We start from the raw sequence: 25,623 nt of genomic DNA on the forward strand, positions 1-25,623 counted from the left end.
TAGGAATCATTGTTTCCAGGCTGTGACAATGTTGACTCCATAGACTTTTTAAGTACCACTGTAGTTTCCTCATATGCAGTCTTGCATATGGAATTAGAAGAATGCATGAGGCCATGAACCCCAAGGCTTGCAGTATTTGTCTTGCAGATAAGCAGGGTTTTTGTGGCCAGTTGTTTGAAGTAAGTTACCAAATGAATTTGCTTTTCTGGCGTGAGGAAAGCCATCTGGGCAGTTGTATTCAAGCTTACACCCGGGAATGTAATTTGTTGAGAGGGTACCAGTTGTGATTTCCTTTAGTTTATGGTATACCCTAGACAAGTCAGAACCCTTTTTCCAAATGCCAGATGATTTAGAAGTATGGCCTGGTTTTCTGCCTGAATCAGACAATTGTCCAGGTATGGGTATATTTGAATATCTCTTTGCCTGCAAAATGCAATTACTGGAACCAGGCACTTTGTGAATACCCTGGGCGCAGTAGACAAGCCAAAGGGCAGTGCAGAGAACTGATAATGCAAGTAGCCTGCTTTGAAGCATAGGTATCATCTGCAAGATTCCCTGATTGGGATGTGCAGGTATGCTTCTTTTAAATCTAGAGTTGCCAACCAGGCATCTTTGCCTAGCATAGGAAGTAACTGGTGAAGAGTCAGCATCTTGAATTTTGGAATGTCCAGAAGGTGACAGGTCCAGAATTGGACGCCATGTTTTGTTTTTTCTGGGTACCAGGAAGAGCCTGGAGTAGAATCTTTGTCCCTTTTCCTCTTCTGGTACCGGTTGAATAGCCCCCATGTTTAAGAGGGAAAGTACTTGTTTCTGAGCCACTGCCCACTGATTTGGGGGCAGGTCTGGCCACCCGTTTGGTATTGGCAACGTGTGGAAATGAAATCTGTATCCCTGGGACACTATCTTTAAAACCCATTTGTCCTGGGTTATGAGTTCCCAGTTTTTTGCATGAAGAGCAATCTTTCCCCCCCAAAGGGGCGGCTAAAAGGTAAGTGCTTGGTAATTTTAAAGGAAAGTCATTGAGACTGTTTACCACAGGGGGGTGTCTTGTTATTTCCAGATTTGGAAATGGAGCCCCCCCCCCCCCCCATTGTTTAGGTCTGAGAGTTCCTTGGGACTGAAACCTGGTGCTTTTGGTGTGTCTGGATTTGGATTGAGAGGATCTGGAAGGAGCTGGAAAGGACAAATTCTTAGTAGGCCAGTGCCTACTAAATCTAGGAGGTTACACTTGTAAGAAATCTTTTACAGTTTGCATAGATTTAGCTTTATCTTCCATCTTTTTTAAAACTTCTTTAGCCTTATTGCCAAACAGGTGGTCCTGATTTAAAGGAGCATCCAACAATTTTACTTTAACATGATCAGGCAGAGATTGCTCCTTAAGCCAAGCATGCCTTCTAAGCACAGACCCAGTAACAGCAGCCCTGCAAGAGGCCTCTAAAGAATCAAAACCACATTGCAAAGTATGTTTTCCAACTTGTTCAGCAGAATGCAATAAATCCTGTAAATCTTTATTTTCCACACAGAAATCAACATTATTTTCTGTTTAAGCAGTCCATTAATATGCTGTTGATATTTTAACATATGAAATTGGCAGTTTAAAGCCCTGATAGCCAAGGTTGCAGACGTACAAACCTTTTTACCTCATCTATCCAGCGCCCTGGAGTCTCTATCAGAAGGGGTAGGATTTTTAGCAGTAGAAGCCTTAATGCCCTTAGGCTCTTGAGAAATGGTTTCAGGATCTGCAACAGGATTTTTGAAAAGGAAATTGTGGGACTCAGGAACCCTGTAGTATCTTTCAGGTTTACAAGGTGCTGGAGGCAGGGAATTAGGGGCCATACTGGATTCCGAAAACACATAATCAACAATGTCTAGTACTGGAGGTATAGCCAAAGGCCTATGCTAAGGCAAAGTTTGGCCAAAAGAGAAATCCTCGGGGGGGGGGGGGAGCAGAGGGAATGGAATCTTCTGCATCAGAATCCTCATAAGTAGGTATGGACAAATCCAGGTCATTAGAAGAGTCAGAAGAAACAGAGTTCTGATCAGAAGAGTCATAGTCAAGCTTAGGCCTAGGCCTCTTAGAAAAGGGGGGGGGGGGCTGACTACCCCTGATTAGAGTAATTAGGTCTTCAGCCATTTTGATCATTTGTTTTTTAGGCATAGGGGCCTGAACATGTGGCCTGGGCGTCGTCTTTTTTTTACATAGATCGAGATTTAGTCCTTAGTATTGAAGGAGGAGTTGGTTTGATATGCAAGCCTGTAGGCCTGAATACACCCTCAGAACCTGGTGCCTGCACAGCTGTTCCGGACCCATCCAGGGTAGAGACATCCGCGGGTTCCATAGTTGATGTATCTCGCAGCATACCGGACTCCGAATGGGTCTCAGTAGAGGCTGGCGAGTCAGAAGTAGCGGGTATCAGGGGCTGCAAAAGCACCTCACTGAGTACTGACGAACTGGGGACTGGCTTAGGAGAAGCGTCGTCGGCAGTTTTGGACCTCAATGGCCTGTCTATGTCTTTATCTTCGCGGTTTTTCGAAATTCCTGTAGTTGGATGGCTAACCGACGTAATTTCTGGATAATTAAACCGAGAACCGAAATATTTATAGGCAAAAATGTACCGACAACGGATAGTGCGCCGATTAAATAAAGCACAAAACTGACAGCAAGGTACGTCGTGGTCAGGGCCTCGGCAAGGAATACAGTACAGATGACCATCTTTATGAGGTATTTGCTTTCCACAAGTAATGCAATTATTAACTTTTACTGACATCGGTAAGGAGCAAGAAAAAGTTTCCCCAACGGGGCACTTAGCTTTAAGTTGAAGACTACGGTTCTGAAACTTGAAAATGAACATTTCAGGAATCTGCCGACCAGCACATGCAAACTTCTTCTGCTTCGGGCACCGCACGGCAAGAAAGACTGATGCAATGGCGTTGGCTGCATGCTTTATACTCCTGACAACCTGACTTCACGGAAGAAGAGACAGCAACTGATGCAGGACCCAAGACTTTGATAATCAGGCCGGCTGAGGGCTACCTGCAAGCAGATAACCCAAATGTAATGACTGCAACAGTGAAACACGAAGTACATCTGTTTTTGTGTTTCAAATATCAACTAATTAAATGCGAAGCAAATTTAACCACGAAGAACATCATTACATTCCTCTGAAACAGTTAAGGTCAGGTCTTGAGCTACAGAAGCATGCAACAGGCTCATCTTTTTTTCTGATTTTGGAGAGCAATTGCAGTGCTCCAAGCACTTCATAAATGTTACAGTACTGAATGCTAGCTATACGCAGCCATTAATAAAAATGAAGTACACAAAAATCATAAAGTATGGAACATATCAAACCACTTGTTAAATGCACCATGTGAATGGATATTGTTAGTATCCTCAAAACTTGAATACCATGATTAATACAAATATAAAAGAGTACAGGCAATATCAACTTAAATGACCAATGCTCATTATGGGCCTTCTTACTGTCAGAAAACTGAGGGACACAGTCCACTTCAGCTGGTTCACTCTGTTTGCTAACCTTTATTTTCACCATAGCCTAAACTACATCCAAAAACATCCTTTATCCTCCAGGAAAAATGCAGTAAAGCATCTCACAACTTTCTCTCTCAACATCCACATGCCTGTCATGATAAATTTGCTTGATTTTCCTGGTGTACTGTGAATAATAATTTTCCACAAAAACGTTACTGTTCCCAAATTTTAAAACTTTCCCTTCTGCCACAGTTTTGCCAGGAGGTGCTCGTTCTGCAGGCACGACTGCATGTACATTAACACAGATCTTGGCTGCTTTTGGATGGCCAGATTTTAATCATGCTCTTTTATTTAACAAATTCAGCTGTGGAGAACCAGTCCAGTTACTTATTTGTATTTTCATAAAATTGATGCAGTCTGTTCACTACAGTTTACCTGGTATAGCAAAACCTCTCCATTTTTACATGGGGGCTCTTTTTTTTGAAGGCTCTATATTAGAACATCAAACACTTGAAATGTCGAGTGTTCTAATATCGACCTGTTTTCAGCGAACGCTGAAAATATAGAAGAAACAGAAAAATGAATTCTTTCCTAGGGAAAGAATTTGGTTGTCCGTTTCTGTTGCTTTGGTATTTTTAGCGCTCTGGTGGAAAGTTACAGGTCGGGTTCAGGTAAGTGTGCGATTGTGTGGATGTGTGGGTTAGGGCAGGTTAGGTGATTTACGGTTAGGGCAGGGGTCAGGTAAGTGTGCGATTGTGTGGACATGAGGGTTAGGGTGGGGTAGGTGAGTTAGGGCGCGGGTGAGGTGACTGTGCAATAGTGACGGACCTTAGGGTTAGGGTTTGGGTTAAGGTAAGTGGATAGTTAGTGGTGTATGTATAGTTTAGTGTAGTGCAAGGTGTAGGAGTTTAGGTGTATGTGTGTGGACTGCTGTTTGTTTGGTGTGCTTGTGTTATGTGTTTTGGAACAGCAAATTTGTTCCCTAGGAAAAAATTCGTAGTTCCGAATGTTCGATGTTTTGTATTTTCGATTGCTAGGGTTCGATATTAGAACACTCGACATTTCAAATGTTCGGTGTTCTAATATAGACCCTTTTTCAAAACAACTCTTCTTAAGAAGCCTCATATTCAGCCAGTCTTACCTTCAATTCCATCAATGACGTCTGCACTTTTACCCATTTGAATAAATCAATTTCTTATATTTTTTTTCCAGCTTTTTCTCATTCAACTAAGTGAGACAGTGGAGGAATATATAAATACCTGAGTGTATTTATTTTTCCTCTAAATTACTGGAAGCCATCGCCTGTACTAAAGTTGTCATATAAACTGCTTTTCACTAAACAGTTATGAGATTCTTTTTTTCTTTAGTTGCTGATTTCTGCTTATTTTTTCCAAATGTCTTCTTTGCTAACATCCAGTCAGTATAATTACTAGCCAGCAAGTGAATTTTAATCAAACTGATCATTTTTATTGGCTTTAGCAATTTCTTAATTTTTCACACTTAGGGAGCTCTACTCAACATGTTTCTCAGTCTATGGTCATCTTGGTAGTCCCTGTGGCATCTATCATTTTATGTCTCACAAGGATGGGGTCTCCTAAATCTTCCAAATCGGTCAGTACAGAAGACTCCAAAGAGAAGCAACACCTACTTCTAAAGGCTTCCAGATGCCCAGAAAACAATGGTATAACAAAAGGAAAAGAATACTAAAATATACTTTGCAAACTGTAACAACTAACAGTGATGTATAACAATGCCTTTATTAAGTAGTGGTCAGCAGCTGCTGGTTTCACAAAGCAGATGTCTGTCCATTTTAACTTCTTTTCTTTCTCTTTGCCTGCTATTAATCCTAAACTGCATCTTCACCAGATTCTGATCAACAGGGAAAAGGGAGGGGGGATTCCATTTCCTTACTCTAACCCTTCCCCAGCATATGATGTGCCTTCCACTGTAAATGTGAGCATTTCCACATAAGCACAGTGCAAGCTATGTCAAAACACTACTTGGCAAATCCAAATGAGTGTCTCTTGGCCTATATGCTACAACATTGTACACTACCCCCCAGTACATGCTGACACTGCAGCAGGTGGGACAGACTCCCTCCCTACCCCCACTATGGGAAACCAGCAAAGGAAGCTTAATCCCACCCCCTCTCTTAATGGCACCTCTGGTGCCTGGGTCAATATCCATTTCCAATTCATGTGGGTTACAGTTAGGGCTTCAGTGTTCTGTGCCATGAAGCCAACTGTATATTTTGTCAGAGTGAGCCAGCTAACAGAAGCTTTAAGGATTGACTCAGTAGCTCAGACATCAAGAATTACACTGATGTGGCACTTTATTAAAATCTTCTTCCCCCTCTATAACTTCTGGAAGCTTTAACCTTCACCCACTCTATTCATGTTACAGAAAATGTATTAATTTGTTAACTAAGACCTACAATGTGCAATCTGCCTTTTTCAGACACTGCACACAAACACTAGCCTGTTTAAGTCACACAACTAGTAACTGGAGAATGTTCTTCTTTCGGCTTTTCCTGGTTAGGGGTCACCACAGCGGAACTCCGGTCCGCTAATGATTGGCAGCAGATATTTTACGGGTGCCGAGGTGCCAGCTCGACGTCCAACCTTCAACGAAGGCACTCAAATTCTACTCATGTCTTTCGAACACAACTCGACCACAGGGAGGACATGCAGACTCCACACAGAAGGTGCTCCAGCCAAAAATCGAACGGGAGAACCTCTTGCTGTGAGGCAACAATGCTACCGCTGCACCACCGTGGCTAACTGGAGAATAAGGAAATCAAATCAAAGCCTGTAAGATGACACCTAGTAGCACTTTATATCATTAAAGTGAACAGCATATTATTGCAGTTGTAGTTAGTCTGCTGCTTTTCATAATTAGGTTTATTTTTTCAAGAAAGCAATTCCCTACCCACTATGCCAACATCAGTGGCAGCAGAGAGACCCTGTTTCCATGGGTATGTTGGAACTTGTCTGACAGAGAAATACCTGATGCGTAAATCAATAGGAAAGTGCTATCTTGTCACCACCAGCTGCGAGATGCCTCATTTAAACAATTATAAAATAAAAACTATCACAAAATAAGCATTCTGCTTTAATCTACTGATTTACAATGAACAAGAATAATGCATTCTCACACACACACACACACACACACACACACACACACACACACACACACACACACACACACGCGTATAAAAACATTGTCTTACCATTTCCATTTCAGGCATTTAAGTGCTATAAAGAGTAATGATTAGAAGCAGAAATATACTGCTAGAACAATGGAAGGCAAAAAGCAGCCCAACAACAGAAAAAGGCACTTCCATCTAATGCTTATAACCTGGGTTCAACTCTCAGTCTGGGTGACAGAGGGAACACACTGATTATAGGACAGTGCTCAACTGTGTATGGGGAGGACACAGTCTGCATTTTATATGCCTAGCTAGTCCTGGTGAATCCTGTAGCAAACGTACATAATGGTCTTTAAATGAGTCACAACACAACTGTGGACAAATCCTGTGTAGTTGGGTTAGCAGTCACACAAGTTCACTTCTGTTCTAAGACATTAGGACAAAACAAATAAGCAACAAGCTACTGTGATGACACCTGGGATATCCATTGTCCAGCTCTTACCACCTACCAAAAGGGATTACATGGAGGACAGAAAAGTGGAACAAAGCAAAAACTGGTAAAGGAATCAGAGCGCAAGAGATAAGAAGGTGGACAGAGCAAACTGAAAAGAAAAACAGAAGGGATCTCATGACAAAATAAACGGTTTGTATAACTGGCATTACGTACATCACCAACAACCATGAGATAATAATATCTCACAATAACAACACTACACAGCACTGATTCCACTTTACATAGAAAGTGTAATAAAATATCAAGGAAAAGCATAATAAAAGCTCAATTCCATCTTTCTACACTATGTTCATCTACTAACATGCACAGTCATCTGCTGCAACATATGTGGAAGCCAAACTACACAAGAGAACAGAATAAAAAACTCCTGATGAACTGTACTCTACAGAACCACTAGCAATATGGAAAAATTCTCAAAGAACCACAAGCAGAAGTACCTTTCTCCAAAATTTGAGACTAACTGAACAAAGGACTCCTGGATGTACACTAACAGATTAATATTCTGGAATAAATACAGAGAAAAACAGACACGGCTCAGAAAAAATATTCCTAGTGTATTCTCTAGGACCCTCACCTGAATGAAAGAAGACCTTAATATCTTAACGCACATATTTTTGGCAGTCAACAAAAAGGGAGAGCAACAGATGGCATACAGGAGGCACTAAAATAAAGAAGTTAAAGCTACTTAACTTTTTCTGTCAAACACTTCCTCTCAGCAGCATATACTGTGTGGCTAGCTTGTCTGATCCGGGCTTCAAAACGTGGCCACTTTTATGAGCAGGATTAGCTCTGACACTTCTGAAAATAAATTTTGTTTATTATTTCCTCATTAGTAAGAGTTGCTTCTAAAGCACTGGAGCTCTCAGAAGGCTCCACTGTGAAAACTAGAAGTACTTAATTGGTGTGCAAGAGTGAATGCCTAACTCCATTACAAGGACACTTCCTTTTCAGTGCTTCCCAAACACGTATGCTATCCACCTGACTAGTGTGCAATAACCATTGGCATGGCTGGCATAGCATGCTGTCTCATACTGCAACCAATAAGGTGGTGATAATATCTGGATGAAGAGCTTCAACATGGGCATCATCATGAAGATAGCCTGGTCGGGCAACATCTACTTGGACAGTATGTCAGTTCATACTAGTCAAATACCTAGCGCTCAAACAATACCTTGAATGTTTGTTGGCTTCATGGTATTGAGATATGAAGCCCCAAGTATGACCCACGCTTGATTAGTTACCTGGATGCTGGAGGCCATAAATGACAATGGAATTAGAATGACAAGCACATGCTTGTATGCCTAATTGGGGGGGGGGGGGGGGGAGGCATGCTGGGACAAGTCAGATGCTTTGGTATCAAGTGGAGACTGGGAACCTCTGCAGGAGGACTACAGATTGGTTATATGGGGCAAATGAGTATGTGCATGCTCACCCAAATGACTTACACAAATGCAGGGCAGAGTTAGGGCCATAACTTTTAATAAAGCATGCATCGTAATCCTCTATACAAAACAATCAACCACAACTCCACATGTGTAATGCTCCACTAAGGCAAGGTGCTCTGATCTGCAACTGTAAGGAGTCAAATGCTTTGCAATCACCAAGTTGTCATATGTCTGGGGGTGGGGGACCAAAAAGGAAAAGATAACTTTGCAAGAATCAAAAAATTCATAGACTGGTGGTAAGGAAAGCTGCCGAAGCATGAAAAATCTCACTGTAATTATTAGGCAAAAACAATTCCATAAATGGAATGCATTTGGCGTGGCTAAAAAAAAATTTAACTGCTGCATCCCCCACCCTGACTGCTTAACCCATTTTTAAACTCTGCACACACTGTCTTATATACACCTTAACAATCCGAAAGCTTACATCACCTTGGAGTCCCAGGGCATCTGCAGCTAAGCGCTTTTACTCCTGAAGCCAGTTTCACTCTGCTTTATCCATGAGCACAATATACCATTCCAATAAGCAGAACATAACAGTCTTGAAACAAATGTACAAGGGAACAGCCAATTTATCTTATTCTGACCAATAGAGGCAGGTTCTACAATTCACTGTAAAACAGCCCATGTTGGAAGGATCATCATTTATTTATCAGTTGTTACTGATCTCACAGTAAACAGACGTCATTGTAGCTCCTGGTATCACTAGACAGATGTCTTCAATTAGAAATGAGCAACTTAGGAAAAAAGCCATCCTTAGGTCAACAGACAATGAAAACACAAAACAGCATGCTCCCTGAACATAGCCCAGCAGGTTTCTACAAATGCCACAATAAAAGCGCAAATATCAAAAGGATGAAAAAGAATTTTTAAAAGCAATGCAAAATCTGAGCTACTACTACGCAGCATCCCTTTCTTTCTATTAATTTCCAGTTTGTAAAGGTCAGAATAAGGATTATAATCATTAAAATTTCTCAACCGCCTACAAGTGTAGAGGCAAGGATCCATCTTTCCAGAACAGTCCGTTTAAACACCCAGCCGCCATCTAGAAGAAATGAGCACTGCAGCAGTACGGTCCCAGGATGTTCACTCAAGACCACAGGCTTTTCAGGTGAAGGTCAAGCACTGTTCATTTTTAATGTTTATACACTATGTAAGCTACAACAGTCTGCACACTTGGGAAGTTGTGAAGCATGGGCCTAACATACAATGGTCTTAGAACTACAGCCATGCAGGAATATTTGTTCAATACACTTGCTAGCATATGTTTATTAAACTTCAGAAAAAGCATTTTTTGTTCTGCAGTCATTTTGTGGCAAAATTATTTCAGGTATGCATAGAACATACTGTAATGAACTGTATGTCAAGTATTTTTACTTTCTGAGCCCCCATATATTTTTTTATATACATTTATTTTTAGTTATTTAACATTTGTTGACTGGGAAAGTCCGACTAGGACAGAGCTTATTTTCAGCAGAAGCCCAGGAAGAAACGCTGCAGATGTATGTCTTTGGAATGTGGGAGGAAACCAGAGTACCCAGAGGAAACCCATGAGAACACAGGGAGGACATGCAGACTCCGCACAGAAGACACCCCAGCCAAGAATCAAACCAGAGAACCTCTTGCTGTGAGGCAACAACATTAACCACTGCACACAACACACACACACACAAAAGAGAGACTCACATGCTTATTTCAACCTTATTTAGCATCTAGGAGTATATGAGGTGAGAGCTACAGCTGAAAATCAACAAGCTAGACTGTAAAGCAGTAGCGATCAGATGTAAAAATAAAAATGATACTTTACAGCAGCTGAAAGAAATGGTACATTTTTAATCACTGCATGAACACAACTGCACAGCATACAAACCATATTAACAGTTTAATTGTTTGGCTATGGTGCTGAAGAGGAAGGCAGGCATAAGTGCTTCATAGGAACTTGACCACAAATGAAAAGTAAACAGTCACATTTCTAGTAGTACTGGGTGGGCACAAGGGGATGCGCTTAATATAAGAAATAAAATTAACATTCACTTCTCCTAAACCTAGATACAGCAAAAACTGCAGTTTTACTTGCTGCTTGACATTAAGAGGTCAGGAAATTTTCTTTTTTAGTAAAAGAAATGCTCTATTGGAAGGCAATGGTCTGTAAATTACATGCTGACCGATGTTGAAAACTTCATATGTTAGTACATCATGTTATTTGCAGGACAGTTTGCAAAATTCAGTTTCTCAGTCTGCCATCTCCATTGGTTCTGAAGTGCAGTCTGTGATATTTTATGCAGAATGTGTGATGGACAGAGGTAAAAATATGATGTGCAGCAATAATCAGCCTTCAAAATGCAACCAAAAAACTTGAGATCTCACGAGAAACCCTCATCCTTCTGATCACTGTGATGGCTGCCTTCCTCCATTCAGACTTCTAGGTTTCCACACCTTCTCCTGATAATTAAAAGGCACTGATATTGAGATAGGAGAGGCACATGGCATGAAAAACTAAGCTACACAGACTGAACAGGTCCTGACTGGTGATCTGATGAACAGAGGAACAGCACAAGTGCATTATCAACCTAAATATCAAGCATAAACACTTTGCAACTGTTTACCATTCAGACTGAATTCCAAATTCTACAAGTAGCAGAAAGGCGAAGTGCAAGAGCTGAGCATGGCTTCTACTCGTAACATGCCTGACTCCATAATGTATGCAGGTCGGAGACATGCCCCGAAGCATGAGACCTAGAAATTGTGAGGAATTATGACTGCAGGAGACTTTTAAAAATGTTTGGATGTTATTCTCTGCTCAAAGTGTTACTACTAAAACCATCAAAACAATATTTAAAATCTTTTTTTCCATCACCCTACAAAATGTGTATGAAACAGACTTATCAAAGAGATATAAATAAGTGAATAAAACCTCTATCACATGACAAACTCAAGACTGAAGAATTTTCTCTTTTGCAGAGCTGTAGCAAGACAGCTGTGCCTGAGTTAGCACATCCATTTTGTGCCTCCTTGGCCTACACAGTGACAATCAACACAACAGTTCCATGGTAGAGCTAACCAGCATCCCAATTCCTTCACTAGGATACACAAGTTAACATAAGCCAATATATAACCAAAAGGCCTTTTTCAGCTAAATTACTACTTGTACATTCTTCCCTGGTCCTATGAAAACTGCTAACATTCTCATGGACAAATTATTTCCCAACTTCATGCCACCCATATTTCCCTCTGCCCCTATTGTCTTACACCTCTCTCTCGACATCACTCTTGACCAAGTCCTTCTGACACTTCCCAAAACTAAAAATACCAGTTCTCTGGGTTCTGACACTATCCCTGGATACCTACTAACAGCAGCTGTGTTCTACCTAGTACCCTTCCAGCACCTCTTCAACCACTGGTTAACCAAGTATGCACCACAGCTGCTGTGATGCCCTTGCATAAAGCTGGTCCCTCTACTGACCTGGGAATTACAGGTCTATAACACTCAAAGTTATCTGAAAGGCTTTGTATGGAGCATGTTATAGCTGAAGTAAAACAATGACACAGGTGACCTTATATCCCTGGAATACACCACTGCAGTTTTGTGAAAGACGGATCATGTCAGTTCAACCTGACTGAGTTCTTCAAAATGTTTACAAAAGCCATATTTAAAGGACACACAGTCTACACTGCCTACTTAGACCTTTATCAAGACCTTCAACATTATCCTCCACTTTGGGAATACTGATCAACTGTCCCAAGACAACAATATACTCCATTTACACCTCAATGGATAGTTAAATGGCCATGTGACAACATACTCTGTGTTAGGGAGGGGGGTACTGATGGCCACATGATACAGCCCTTTCCATGTTACGGTGGGGGTATTAATGGCCATGTGATACAGCCCATTCTGTGTTACGGGGCGGGTATTTCGTCTAGACTGGAAAACATAACCAGTAAATTCCCACTGTCCACTGTCCTGTGTACCACCATCTTTGGGGCGTATCTTTCTGATGTTAAAAGAGATATAAAGGGACTGTGGCTAAATCTGCTGTGGATTGCAAACTAGGGGTGTTTATTAAATCCCATTCTGATATTAAAATTCTCTAGCAAGGGCTGGACCAAACAAACACTCTGTTAATAACAGGTTTACCACCAACACAAAAAAGCAGTACAGTTTCCACCACCGCATACCACTGATTACAAAGCAGACAGAATTCCAATCTGACCAGTCATAAGGTACTTAGTTACCCAATAAACTCTCCTTTAACTACCATTTCTTTTATGGTAAGAAAATGCTTACACTTTGTAGCACTTATCTGTGGTATTTTGTTCCCTCCCTTATTAGTCCCACTGTTGAATACAGAATGTCGCTTTCAGCATGTACCTCAATTAGAGCCTAAATCAATGTGGGGGGAGACCTCAATGTTTCTTCATTAAAAAAGATCTAATGTTTTAGTATCCTTAGCTACTACAATAGACTAAATGACCTAGCCCTCTACTTAGTCTTGTATAGGCTTTTGACGGGGGAGCTCTGTTTAACCTTTTACTCTAGAGGCAAACCCATACGTGCCACATAAACAATACCATTCCGTGAGACAGTTATCTAACTTGATGCATTTCCCATTTCTGGCAAAACCTCCTCTTATGTATAAAGCAGAGCACCTCCAAGGCATCCTTTAAAACCTTTCTGGATGTGTTATTCCAAACTTATGCCGAGGATAATACGCTGAATGTAGGGACACTGCTAGTCTTCCACCAACACAGGTGACATGGCTAACTATTTCAATGTTTTCCTTGACTGTAAGCTTTGGAAGAACCAACAAAACTGTGAAGAGTGACCTGCCATCTACCACGACAGTATGTACATGTTCCAAGAAATTTATTTACAATAAATGCACCATAAATGTTTATTATATAGGTTCCTAATGTTTACGGCGCATTGCTGAAGTTCATATATGCAGATCTGGTATGCAGTAAATTAAATGCTGTGATGCATTTCCCAATATCATCCTTTACATATCTGGACCACTTTTTAATAAAAGGCATTGTACGCATTTTTAGTACGCAATGACAAAAATTTATTGTACCCCTCAGTGACAATACCAGGAACAGCATGAAATTACATCCATGGAGTTTAAAGGATGTCCCTGAACATGCTTGAATCCGTTAAAGGGTAAAGACACAACCCCATAATATGACTACTCTGATGGTATAAGTGCTAAATGCTAAAGGACATTGGTGTATGGAAACCAGTTTTAAAACGAATACTGTAAAACATTAGGAAATGCATATCATGAGAGAACGAGAGGAAAATGCATTAAGGGGATTTATTCACTGCATGTTAGGACACAAAAGATAAATAGCAGAACTGTAGCAACACACTTTAAGGAGCTCTCTCAAACTGTAGCTCCCAACACCAGTGACTGTATTACCCTTCCTTCTACTACCATGGCTTACTTCTCCTAACATTCCAGAAGGGTTGGCAGGCCTATGATAGTGTACATGTAGACAAGTGCTGATTTTGTTTAATTATTCTTAAATATACCACTGACTTCATTGATGGTAAAGGGAACACTTGGTTAAACACACTAAAAATGTTGCAAAAATATTGCTTTTGGTACTTTTTATCTGATACTCTAACTGTGAATTAGTTTCAAAACTGTACTGTTGGTAGGCTTTTAATTTACTGCAACCAATGTCAGTGCTGAGTTTTTCAGTCTTAAAATGGAATCAGAACCTCTTTGTGCTTCATAGAAAAATAATGGCTGTGCCATTACCATATATTAAGGCCGAGAAAGCTGTTGCTGTATTTATAGTAGCTTTACTTAGCACTGACTTAACAGTATATCTGGCATCTACTTGCAAAAATATCCAAAACACTATAAGCCAATCCAGACAAAAGTATTTTAAGGGCACGTATATACTCTAACTCTTAAATACTAGAGTGTAATTTAGTAGTGATCAGTTGATTGCTTACACCAATCGTAGAACCCAACATTCTTTTACTGAACAAAAAAATGTCCAACTGTAGCTATGCAAAGTCTTATCATTAGAAAACAGAAGATCCTAAGGTCAGTAAAAATTCACAAATGGATGCACATTAACTTGACCTCCAACCCTTTTGCCACTGAATATTAACACTGTGCATATCGCCAGTGAATATTAACACTGTGCATATCACACTGTAATGTCATCTCATGCTCCAGTAAAAATAATTTCGTTCGATCGACTTAATTCAAATATAATTCAAAAGCCAGTGCTGAAATATATAATGACTGCTTCATTTCTAGAGAAACTGGGTGCTGCAACAGCAAAAAAAAAAAAAAAAAAAAAAAGCTTCACAAGTCTGCATTTAACTACTACTAGCATTGCTTAAAAGACAATCTTTGTTAATATTTTACTGCCTTTTTTGCTCCTCAAAAAGCCATCTCAATACTATATTGCATTTCTTTTGCTTCCCTCCCCCCCCCCCCCGATACCTTGCCTAAAAGTTACACTACCAATACCCAATTCATTCCAGGGCCAAAGAGCTGGGAATCCCAGAGTATGCAAGGGCCCTACACAGCCCACACAGGAGTTCCAATCAGTTTCCCACGCCCAGATATCCCAGTGATGGGAAGAGGACTGGCTTGCTAGTCCTGAGGGTGCGGCCTACCCTCTTCCCCACTGGAAGCACCCAACGCCCATTCGGTGGCCCTGCAGAACCCACTATTACAGTTCCCCAAGGGGAAGTGCTCCTCCACATGACTGACTCCCTCAATTTACTGGTGCGACCCAGTGACTAAGAAGGCTCAGCCAGCTCAGTCTCCACCTGGTAACCCTAGTATTCTATCGAGGTGTCGCCCTATGAGGCAAGTCAGGCCACCTTCCTCTCCGAGGATGAGGGAGCCATCAGCTGTCACTCAGTCACAACTATTCCTAGACCCAAAGTTAAAGGCAGGAAAAGAGGAATGAAAAATCCTGTTATGGAGATTGCCAGTCTGAAGCAGGAAAAACAATCCCTGTTTAACTGCACCACTGGTTTCAGTTTAGAAAAGATATACACCAAACTGGTGAATGAATAGTCAGGAAAAAAATAACTACCCTAGGTGGGTGACCTGCTATGTTTGTTTATTCACTTGCACTTCTGTCTGGAAATTCAAACAAGTTAGCTTAAAGTTCATTAATTCTTTCTGATGAGAAATAGTCAACAAAAGTCTAGCTGCAATTTTTTTGTAATCTATTTTTTCACTGTTATTACTTTGTTTTCCCATACAGTTCTACAATTATCTGTTTACCCCGTATTGTTTAGCAGTAATATTCTTTTGATTAATAAGATAACAAGTATGGATAACCAGATACAAGCTTTTCCTACACTAAGGCACTGCACGAGCACATCCACTCATGCATGAATCGTGCCATCCCAAATAGAACCAAGATGCTCTCCTCCAAAAAAATGAAGCCAATCTGGTAGTCCCCTGCCATAAACAAACTTTACAACAAAAGGAAGAAACTGTTGCAGAAAAGAGGAAAATTCCAGGATGCAAAAAACTCCCTTCCCAGCCTCATTAAGAAGCTGAAATCCCTCATAAAATCTTCCAAAGCTAGTTACGAAAATAAAATTGCAAAAGATTTCAAAGACAACCACAAAGCATTCTACAACTATGTCAAGAATCTAAATGGCAATGCTCAGATCTGCTCTGAGCTACAACAGAATGGCATTAAATATACTAATCCCAAGGATATTGCCAATATCCTGGCAGATCGATTCAGTGCCAACTTCACCCCCCCTCTCACCCGCTAAATGCCCCATCTCAACACAGGAAGATTGCCAAATTCCGGTATTAACTGCCACACAGGTAAAAAACGCACTCTCCAAAGCTAAGAATACAGCATCCATGGGACCAGATGACATCCTGGTCTGTGTTCTACATGAACTACAAAATGAACTGGCACCTCACCTAAGTGTCATGTTTAATCATAGCCTCACCTCAGGTTTCATGCCCACCGAGTGGCGCACAGCTACAGTTATTCCACCCCACCTTGGATCCCAGGAACTACCGCCCCATCAGTCTGACGAGCATGATCTGCAAGGCCATGGAATGTATTATCATGAAACTTATAAACAAAGACACTGGCAACCTTCAAACACTGGACACCACCCAGTTTGGGTTTCTGAAGGGCCGATCTTGTCTCCTGAACTTGATTGACTTCTTTGAATCAATCTTCAGACCCGTGGATGAGGGTAAGGCGGTCCACACAGCCTATCTGGACTTCGCCAAGGCCTTTGACACCATCCCCCCACTCTGGAATCATAGATAAACTTACTAAGCTGGGCATTAATCCCTACATCACTCAATGGGTTGCCAACTGGCTTACTGACAGAACCCACACACTAAAAGTAGCTGACTCCAAATCCAGCTCCAGACAAGTGGAGTATCTCAGGGTTCAGTCCTGGGACCACTCTTGTTTGGCATCTACTTCTCTGAAGTACAGGCCAATACTAAGGGACTCTGGCTAACAAAGTTCGCAGATGACTGCAAACTGGGAGCCATTACTGAATCTCCAAATGATGTGGATACTCTACAAAAGGGCCTTACAAAAACAGATGCTTGGTGCCAGAGCCATGGGCTCAAGCTCAAAGCCAAGAAATGTACAGTTATACCCCTTTGGGAAAAAACATGTATCCGTGAATTACCACATAGGTGGCAGTACACTAAATACTGAAGGTGTGATAAGAGACTTAAGGACACAGGTGGACAGTGGTCTCACCTTCGATAACCACAATGCCACAACAGTCAGGAAATCCTTCTATGTGGCATGCCTCATCACTAAGGGCTTTTCATCCAGAAAAAAGGAGGTCATTGCCCCACTGTACTAATCCCTCATTAGACCCATTATAGAATACAACACCCCATTTGGTATGTACCTCTCAAGACACCTGTAACAACTGGAAAGGCCGCAGAAATACCTCACTAAAAGAATCACAGGCCTAAAGCAGATGCCCTATGCTGACCGCCTTAAAAAAAACTCCAGCTATATGCTGTTGCATATCGTCTACTCAGAGGCAATCTCTGCTTAACATACAAGGCCATGTCAAACCCAGAGCTGTTGGACATGCTACACTTAAAGAAATCCCAATCCCTCAGAGCCACATGCTCCAGGGATCTAAACCTTGTCATCACAATAAACAAAACATGCTGGAGGGATAGGTTCCTGACCCAGAGACTCCCCAGACTTTGGAATAGACTGCCCATACATGTCAAGCAGAGTGCCTCTTTGGCCCATGTCAGTCGCCCTGCTAGACAGGGGTCCAGGAAGTAAATAGTGTGGGAAGAAATAGCCATGGAACTGTTATGGCTAGACTTGTATAGGCCCTAGGGCCGATAGCCTAGTATCAACCTATGAATAAAGTGTGCTAAACAGTAGCACCCTGCTCCTATCAAACCCATTGACAAGACTGCTATACTATACACTATAATTTCTGTCTGTGTGAAACAGCAAATGGGAGGATCCCCAACCAAGTCATGTGGACTGGGAGCGGGTTTACTCTGTTGGGCTAGGACAGAAGGTGTGTTGAAGAACATGACCAGCCTTCCCTAGAAATTCCACTGCGTGTACATGCTCATGTGCACACACATTTGAGAAAGTACAAAGTAGCTCAAGTACAGTTATCAAGAATAAGTGGGTAATGAAACCCAAATAATTTGGAGAGACTCTGGGGAGCTAGGATAAATGTTCTGTTCAATGAGGTGTTTGGAGTGAAGCCTATTGTGTGTGGATAGCACCAAGTCCATACAAAGGGCAACAGTGCATACTTCTGGCATGCTGTATAGGACAAGCTGCACTTAGTTGCTTAGTAGTTCACATTTGGGTGTCTTTTTATACTTTAATTTCTTTAGTACCACTGGTATGAGCTGAGAAACCATGCCAGTGATGGTCATCAGATTTGTAATGGATAAAATATAATATATTGGGAGGCACTGAAGTGGATCTAAACACTGTAGTCCCTGTCCAACATTTCTTTTCACACAAGGCAATACTAATGAATTATTTAAATCAACCACAAGACTAGTAAACATCCTCGCACATCAACCATGTCAGAACTCAAATTCCTTACAAGGATTTATGATAACACATCTTCCCCAATCAGAAAACGGTCAGCAGATTTAGGAAGGTGAAACTTAAGTATAGAAAGTACAGTTATGTACACTTACCATAAATGTAGATGTTCGAGTGTATTTACTGTTGCAGTCATCACACTTGGGTTACCTGCCTGCAGGTAGCTCTCAGTCGGCCCGAATACCAGAGTTTTGGGATTTCTGTGTCGGATGCTGTCACCTCTTCCATGACGTCAAGTCGTCAGGGGTATAAAACATGCAGCCGACGTCATTACATCAGTTTTTCTTGCCCCAAATGTCAGGAGCCCCCAAAATAGGAAGCTATTACATGGTGTGGAACACCTCCAGTAAAAAGTAAATACCCCTGTCATAAAAGATGGCCATAAAGAGGATAGGTAGAAAGGATAGAGAAAGCCAGGGGCTGGAGGGAGGGAAACCAGGACTGCAACAGTGAATACACTCGAACATCTACATTTATGGTAAGTGTACACAACTGTACTATGTTCTTTGTGTTTCACTGTTGCAGTCATCACACTTGGGTTGATTCCCAAAGCTGAGGAAGGGTGGAGGCAGTCAAGAAGTGTTAGGGCTGGCTAACAGGCCTTGTAAGACTGCTGTAGCAAATCCAGCTCTGGATTTAGAAAAAATAGGTAAGTTGTAATGCTTGGTGAAGGTGTGTACAGAACTCCAGGTTGCAGCTTCCAGGATATCCCTTGTAGGAACCCCCCTGAGAAATGCTGTAGAGGTTGAAGTAGCTCTAGTGGAATGAGTTCTGATCCCCTGAGGGGTAGGTTTTCCATGGTGCTTGTAGCAGAAATGGATGCAGTGTGCTATCCATTTGGAAATGGTTTGCTTTGAAATGGCCTTGCCCTCTGCCCCTGTAGCAAAGCTGACTAGCAGCTGGTCAGATTTTCTGAAAGGCTTAGTCTTGTCAAGGTAGAACCTGAGCTGTCTGTGCACATCCAAGAAGTGCAGGATCCTTCCCCCTTTATTCTGAGGATTAGGGAAAAAGGTTGGCAAATGGATGGATTGGTTTAAAGCCACACTGGATACCACCTTGGGCATAAAGGATGGGTTTGTCCTGAGGGAAACCCTGTCAGCATGGAAAATAATAAAGGGCTCCACCGCCATTAGTACCTGTAACTCAGACACTCTTCTTGCTGAAGTAATAGCTGGAAGTAAGGCTGTTTTCCAAGAGAGGAATTTTAACTCTGCTGAAGCAGCAGGTTCAAAAGGGGGGAAGTGTGAGCTTCTCCAGTACAAAGTTAAAGTTCCAGGCCGAGGTGGGAGCTCTCCTAGGAGGCCTTAAATTGTTAGCTCCTCTCAGGAACTGTTTGATGAGAGGGTGAGAAAAGAGAGGTGGCTCAGTATTATAATGAGATGACAGAGGCATGAATCTTAATGGATGAGAAGGATAGGCCTCTGTGGAGCAGCTCTGCTAGGGAATCAAGGATTTGAGGTAAGGTGGGCACAGCTGTTTCCTTTCCCTGAGACTGACTCCAAGAACAATACTTTTTCCACTTTTCAGCATAGGATTTCCTAGTACTAGGCCTTCTGGCCTCAAGGATGATGTGCAGCACCTGTTTGCTGAGGGATGCTGATGGTGTATTCAGGGGATAAGCCAGGCTGCAAGGTTCAGGGTTTTCAGCTGTGGATGCTGCTGAGACAGCAGAGGAGGTGTCTGATGTAGGTGCCAGGGTGGCACTGCTGTCAGACTGCAAAGGAGTGGGTACCAGTGCTAGCATGGCCAGTCTGGTGCAATAAGGATTGCCCTTGGCCTGTCCTGTTTGATCTTGAGTAGTACTTTTGAGAGGAGGGGCAGAGGAGGAAAGGCATAAAAAGTGAGAGGTTTTCCCATGAAAAGGATAGGGCATCCACCTTCCAGACTCTGCTGTGAGGGTTCCTGGTGTAAAATTTGTTTAATTGGTGGTTTTGGAGGGAGGCAAAAAGGTCCACCTCCGGTATTCCCCACCTCTGGGTTAGAAGTTTGAATGAGTTGGGTTCCAGTTTCCACTCGTGAGGGTCCAGTAGATTTCTGCTTAAGTCATCTGCCAGTGGTTTTTGCTTGCCTGGCAGGAATTGAGCTTGTAGGTGCACTTGGCTGCTCATGGCTGAGTTCCACAGGGCCATGGCTAACCTGCAGAGTGGGTAAGAATGGGTTCCCCCTGCTTGTTTATGTACCACATAACTGTGGTGTTGTTCTCTCTTTATCAGGAGCTGTCCTGGAAGGATACGGTATTTGAAGGCTGTCAGCATTCTGTACAGCCAGCATCTCTTTTTGATTGATGTGCAGGGAAATTTGTTCTGGGCTCCATTTGCCTTGAATGCATTTGCCTGCCATGTGAGCCCCCCATGCATAGTCTGATGCGTCTGTTGTCAGGGTTAGGGCGGCAAGGGGTTGAGTGAAAGGAAGTCCCTTGTTGTGGTTGCATGCCTCTGCCCACCAAAGGAACTCTGCTCTTAGACAGGGTATGACAGGAATCACTGTTTCCAGGTCCTGAGAATGTTGACACCAGAGACTTTTTAAGTACTATTGAAGTTTCCCCATATGCAGTCTTGCATAAGGAATTAGCAGAATGCAAGAGGCCATGAACCTTAGGGCTTGCAGTATTTTCCTTGCAGATAGCTGGGTTTTGGTGGCCATTAGTTTAAAATAGTTTATCAAATGGACCTGCATTTCTGGAGTGAGGAATACCACCTGGGAAGTTGTGTTCAAGCTTGCTCCCAGGAATACAATTTGTTGGCTGGGCACCAGTTGTGATTTCTTTTCATTGATGGTGTATCCCAGTGAAGTTAGAAGTCTTTTTACAAATACCAGGTGCTGAAGTAGCAATTCCTGACTGTCCACATGAATCAGGCAATCGTCCAAGTATGGGTAAATTTGAATATTTCTCTGCCTGTAGTATGCAATGGCTGGAGCCAGGCACTTTGTGAATACTCTGGGTGCAGTAGATAAGCCAAAGGGAAATGCATTGAGCCTGCCCTGAAACATAGATATTTCCTGCAAGATTCCCTTATGGGGATGTGCAGATAAACTTCTTTTAAGTCTAGGGTGACTTAACCAGGTTTCCTTGGCTAGCATAGGAAGAAGCTGTTTCAGTGTAAGCATTTTGAATTTTGGGACCACCAGAAAGGTGTTGAAAATTGATAGATCTAGGATAGAGCGCCAAGAGCTCTATTTTCTGGGTAACAGGAACAGTCTGGAGTAGAAACCCTGTCTCCTTTGTTCTACTGAAACAGGTTGAATAGCCCTGATATGGAGAAGGGAAAGTACTTGCTTTTGAGCCTCAGCCCACTGGTTTGGAGGAAGGTCTGGCAACCCACTTGTGGTTGGGTAGTGAGTGGAATTAGAATCTGTATCCCTGGGATACAATGTTTAGAACCCATCGGTCCTGAGTATGGACATCCAGTTTTTTGCATGAAGGGCGAGTTTTCCTCCTAGGTGTGCAAGTACTTGGGCATGACTGAGAAGGATAATTGGAAAGTCATTGTGAACTTTTTCCATAAGGGGGTGGCTTACCACTTCCTGTTTTTGAGGTGGGAACACTCCATTGTTTAGATCTCTGCATACCCTGAGACTGTAGTCTTGGTGGTCTGTTTCCCCTGGTTTAGACTGAGAAGGCCTGGGAGGGACTGGAAAGGACCAGTTTTTTGAAGGCCAATGCCTACTGAATATAGGTGGCTGCACCTGTAAGAAATCTTTGACAGTTTGCATAGATTTAGCTTTTTCTTCCATCCTTTTAAGAACTTCTTCTGCTTTTGTGCTAAACAAACGATCCTGATTTAATGGAGCATCTAGTAATTTTGCTTTGACATGGTTTGGTAAGACTTGTTCCTTCAGCCAAGTATGCCTTCTCAGTACAGACCCAATGAAAGCAGCCCTGCAAAATGCTTCCTGGACATCAAACCCACATTTCAAAGTATGTTTACTAACTTGGTTCGGAAAATGCATTAACTCTTGTAAATCTTTTTCTGCACAATCTGGAAGTAACACCATTTTTTGTTTAATTAGTTCCATAATATATTGCTGGTACTTCAACATGTGAAACTGGCAATTCAAAGCCCTGATAGCAAGAGTTGCAGAGATATATACCTTCTTACCCCATCTGTCTAAAGCTCTAGAATCCCTGTCTGAAGGGGTAGGGTTTTTGGCTGTAGTAGCCTTAATGCCTTTAGGTCCCTGGGAAATGGTCTCTGGACCGCAGTAGGATTCTTAGAGAGAAATTTGTGAGAGTCAGGTACTCTGTAGTACCTGTCAGGTTTTCTAGGAGCTGGTGGTATAGTGTCAGGAGTAAGACTGGATTCTATGAAGACATCATCTACAATATCCAGGACAGGGGGTATAGCTAGAGCCCTGTGCGGAGGCAAATCTAAAAATTCCCTGAATCTCTTTTTGGAATGAGGATAGTCCTGGCATTCCCAGCGGAAATGCTCTCTTAAAAAAGAAAAATCCTCTGGAGGGGAGGCAGAGGGAATGGATTCCTCTGCATCTGAATCCGCATAGGTAGATAAAGGTATGTCCTGGTAATCAGAAGGGTCAGAGTCATCGGACTCCTGGTCTGTAGAATCAGAAGGAAATTCAATTATTTGTCTTTTAGCAGGGGAAGGCTGGCTTCCCCTAATTAAAGTAATAAGGTCTTCAGCCATCCTAAGCATTTGTTATTGTAGCATGGGAGCTTGAGCATGCGCTTTGGACATAGATTTTCTAGGCGTAGTGCGAACTCTGGGCCTGAGAAACTTGGTAGATTTAGTTAAAATGAAGATGTCGGTTTAATACGAAAAGTGGTAGGTCGGAATACAACCTCAGAAGCCGGTGCCTGCACAGCGGCTCCCGACCCATCCAAGGTAGAGACATCCGCAGGTTCCATAGTCGAAGCATCACCTTGCATTATACCAGACTCCGCATGGGCCTCAGCAGAGGCCTGCAAATCTGTATAAGTGGGCATCAGGGGCTGCAAAGGCGCCTCACCGAGTACCGGCGGACTGGCAACTAGCTTATGGAAGCGTCATCGGCAGTTTTTGACCTATGCGGTCTGTCCCTGTCTTTGCTCTTTTTCATAAGATCGTTAGTCGGATGGCTTAACGAAGCCATTTCGGAAAACGGAGAACAAGAGCGAAAGAATTTAGCTACAAAAATAGCCCGACGATGAATGGTTCGGGTGTTAAACAAGGCACAAAACTGATAGCGAGGAACATCGTGGTCGGGGCCTAAACAGGTGATGCAGTAAGAATGAAAATCTCTGTGAGGTATTTGTTTTCCACAAGCAAGACAATTGTGAACGTTTTCTGACATCGGTTAGAGCAAGAAAAAGAGAATCCCCACCGGGATACCTAGGCTTTAGAAGACTTCAGGTTTGAAACTCGAAAAATGAAAATTTCAGGTAGCGGCCGACCGGCACTTGCAAACTGTTTCTGCTTCAGGCTCCTTCTCGTCAAGAAAGACTGATGTAATGGTATCGGCTGCATGTTTTATACCCCTGATGACATCATGAAAGAGGCGACAGAATCTGACGCAGAAATTCCAAGACTCTGGTATTCGGGCAGACTGAGGGCTACCTGCATGCAGATAACCCAAGTGTGATGACAGCAACAGTGAAACAAGAAGAACATCAGAGTAGACCACCATGGGAAAGCCAAACACAAGTACAGAGCCTTTTTTTCTTATGAGCACTTGTATAAACACACTTCTAGGTAGCCCTTGCAAGCTGGAGTACACAGTAGGTGTCCTGTCAACTCCACATTTCCTACTGCACTGCCCTCTGTAACACTTCACTTTGCTAGTTAACTGCCTTCAAAACTTAAATAAAAAACAGCATCAGAGATTCACAAGGGGCATGTTGCCACACTGCCCTTGTCTACACTCTGCATGGCATTTAAAATGTGAAGTGTTTGCTAAACCACAAATCTGAAAAGGAAGATTAATCAGCTTCATTAACAAACCCCACCTTGTAAGCTGCTAAATACAGCACAGTGTCTGAACTTAGTACTTTTGTCATTTTTCTGCTTATGCCACGACCCATTTATGTGCTTATCAACACCTAAATAGCCAAGCTATGAAGACAAACATATTAAACTAATAAGTACTTAATTTTGATAATTTTGAATGAAAAAGCCACAGTTTTATAAATAAATAAAAAATAAACCAAAGTTATACTCCAATCAAACAGTTTTCCAATCAGATATAGGTATTGTGCATGCTTCTCTGTGTCAATTTTCTAACAAATTTCCAGCTGCCAGAACTAGGTCAGCATCACTAAATTCACACTCAGAAAATCAACTCTGCTAAAGCTTTGTAAATATAATTAGGCACTTTCTCACAACTTGCTTTTAAATCTCATGAAATTGAACAATTAGCCATATATCAGGAGCACAGCTACCAAATTAGCCCATAACCTATGAATCAGCCATTATACTGAATATGTTCATAGAAATACACTATGATGTGCCCAATCAACATACTACGGATGATTTCACCATTGTGTGTCATACTTTGCCAGAACTCATACATAGTAATTACATGATCAACAGTAAAAACCTAAAGTACGGAGGTCTTAAAACATTAAAATTGCAAACTATCAAGTTTCATATTGAAAGTTCAAAAGCATAACATAAAAAGAAAATCACTATAAATACAGGCAAATTCAGTAAAATGCAGATTAAAAACAGACAAATATAGATAAATTACAGTTCAAGACATTTAATCATCCAAGCAAGCAAGATGAAAAAAGTCTGAATTAAGGGATCTCAAGAGTACCCAAAGCTGGGGAATGCGCAAACACCCACGTTAATAGATTTAACAGCACACGGTCTGATAAGCAAAATGACATGTCAGTTTTCAAGTTGCATTCTTGTACTACTTAAAGAAATAAAGCAAACAAACTGCACAACAGCTGATTATGAGGAAAATGTCAACTGGTAGGGAATGAAATAACAGACAT

At 41.9% G+C, this 25,623-nt stretch overlaps 1 protein-coding gene across 6 annotated transcripts in view; it reads right to left on the minus strand.

Moving 5' to 3' along the window:
* LOC122806846 (cyclin-dependent kinase 17-like) overlaps positions 1–25,623 on the minus strand; it is a 2,140,137-nt gene that overhangs the window by 1,070,792 nt on the left and 1,043,722 nt on the right. The window lies entirely within an intron of this gene.

The sequence above is a fragment of the Protopterus annectens genome, chromosome 7.part0 (assembly GCF_019279795.1).
Source record: "Protopterus annectens isolate FY-2018-M chromosome 7.part0, PAN1.0, whole genome shotgun sequence".
NCBI lineage: Eukaryota > Metazoa > Chordata > Ceratodontiformes > Protopteridae > Protopterus > Protopterus annectens.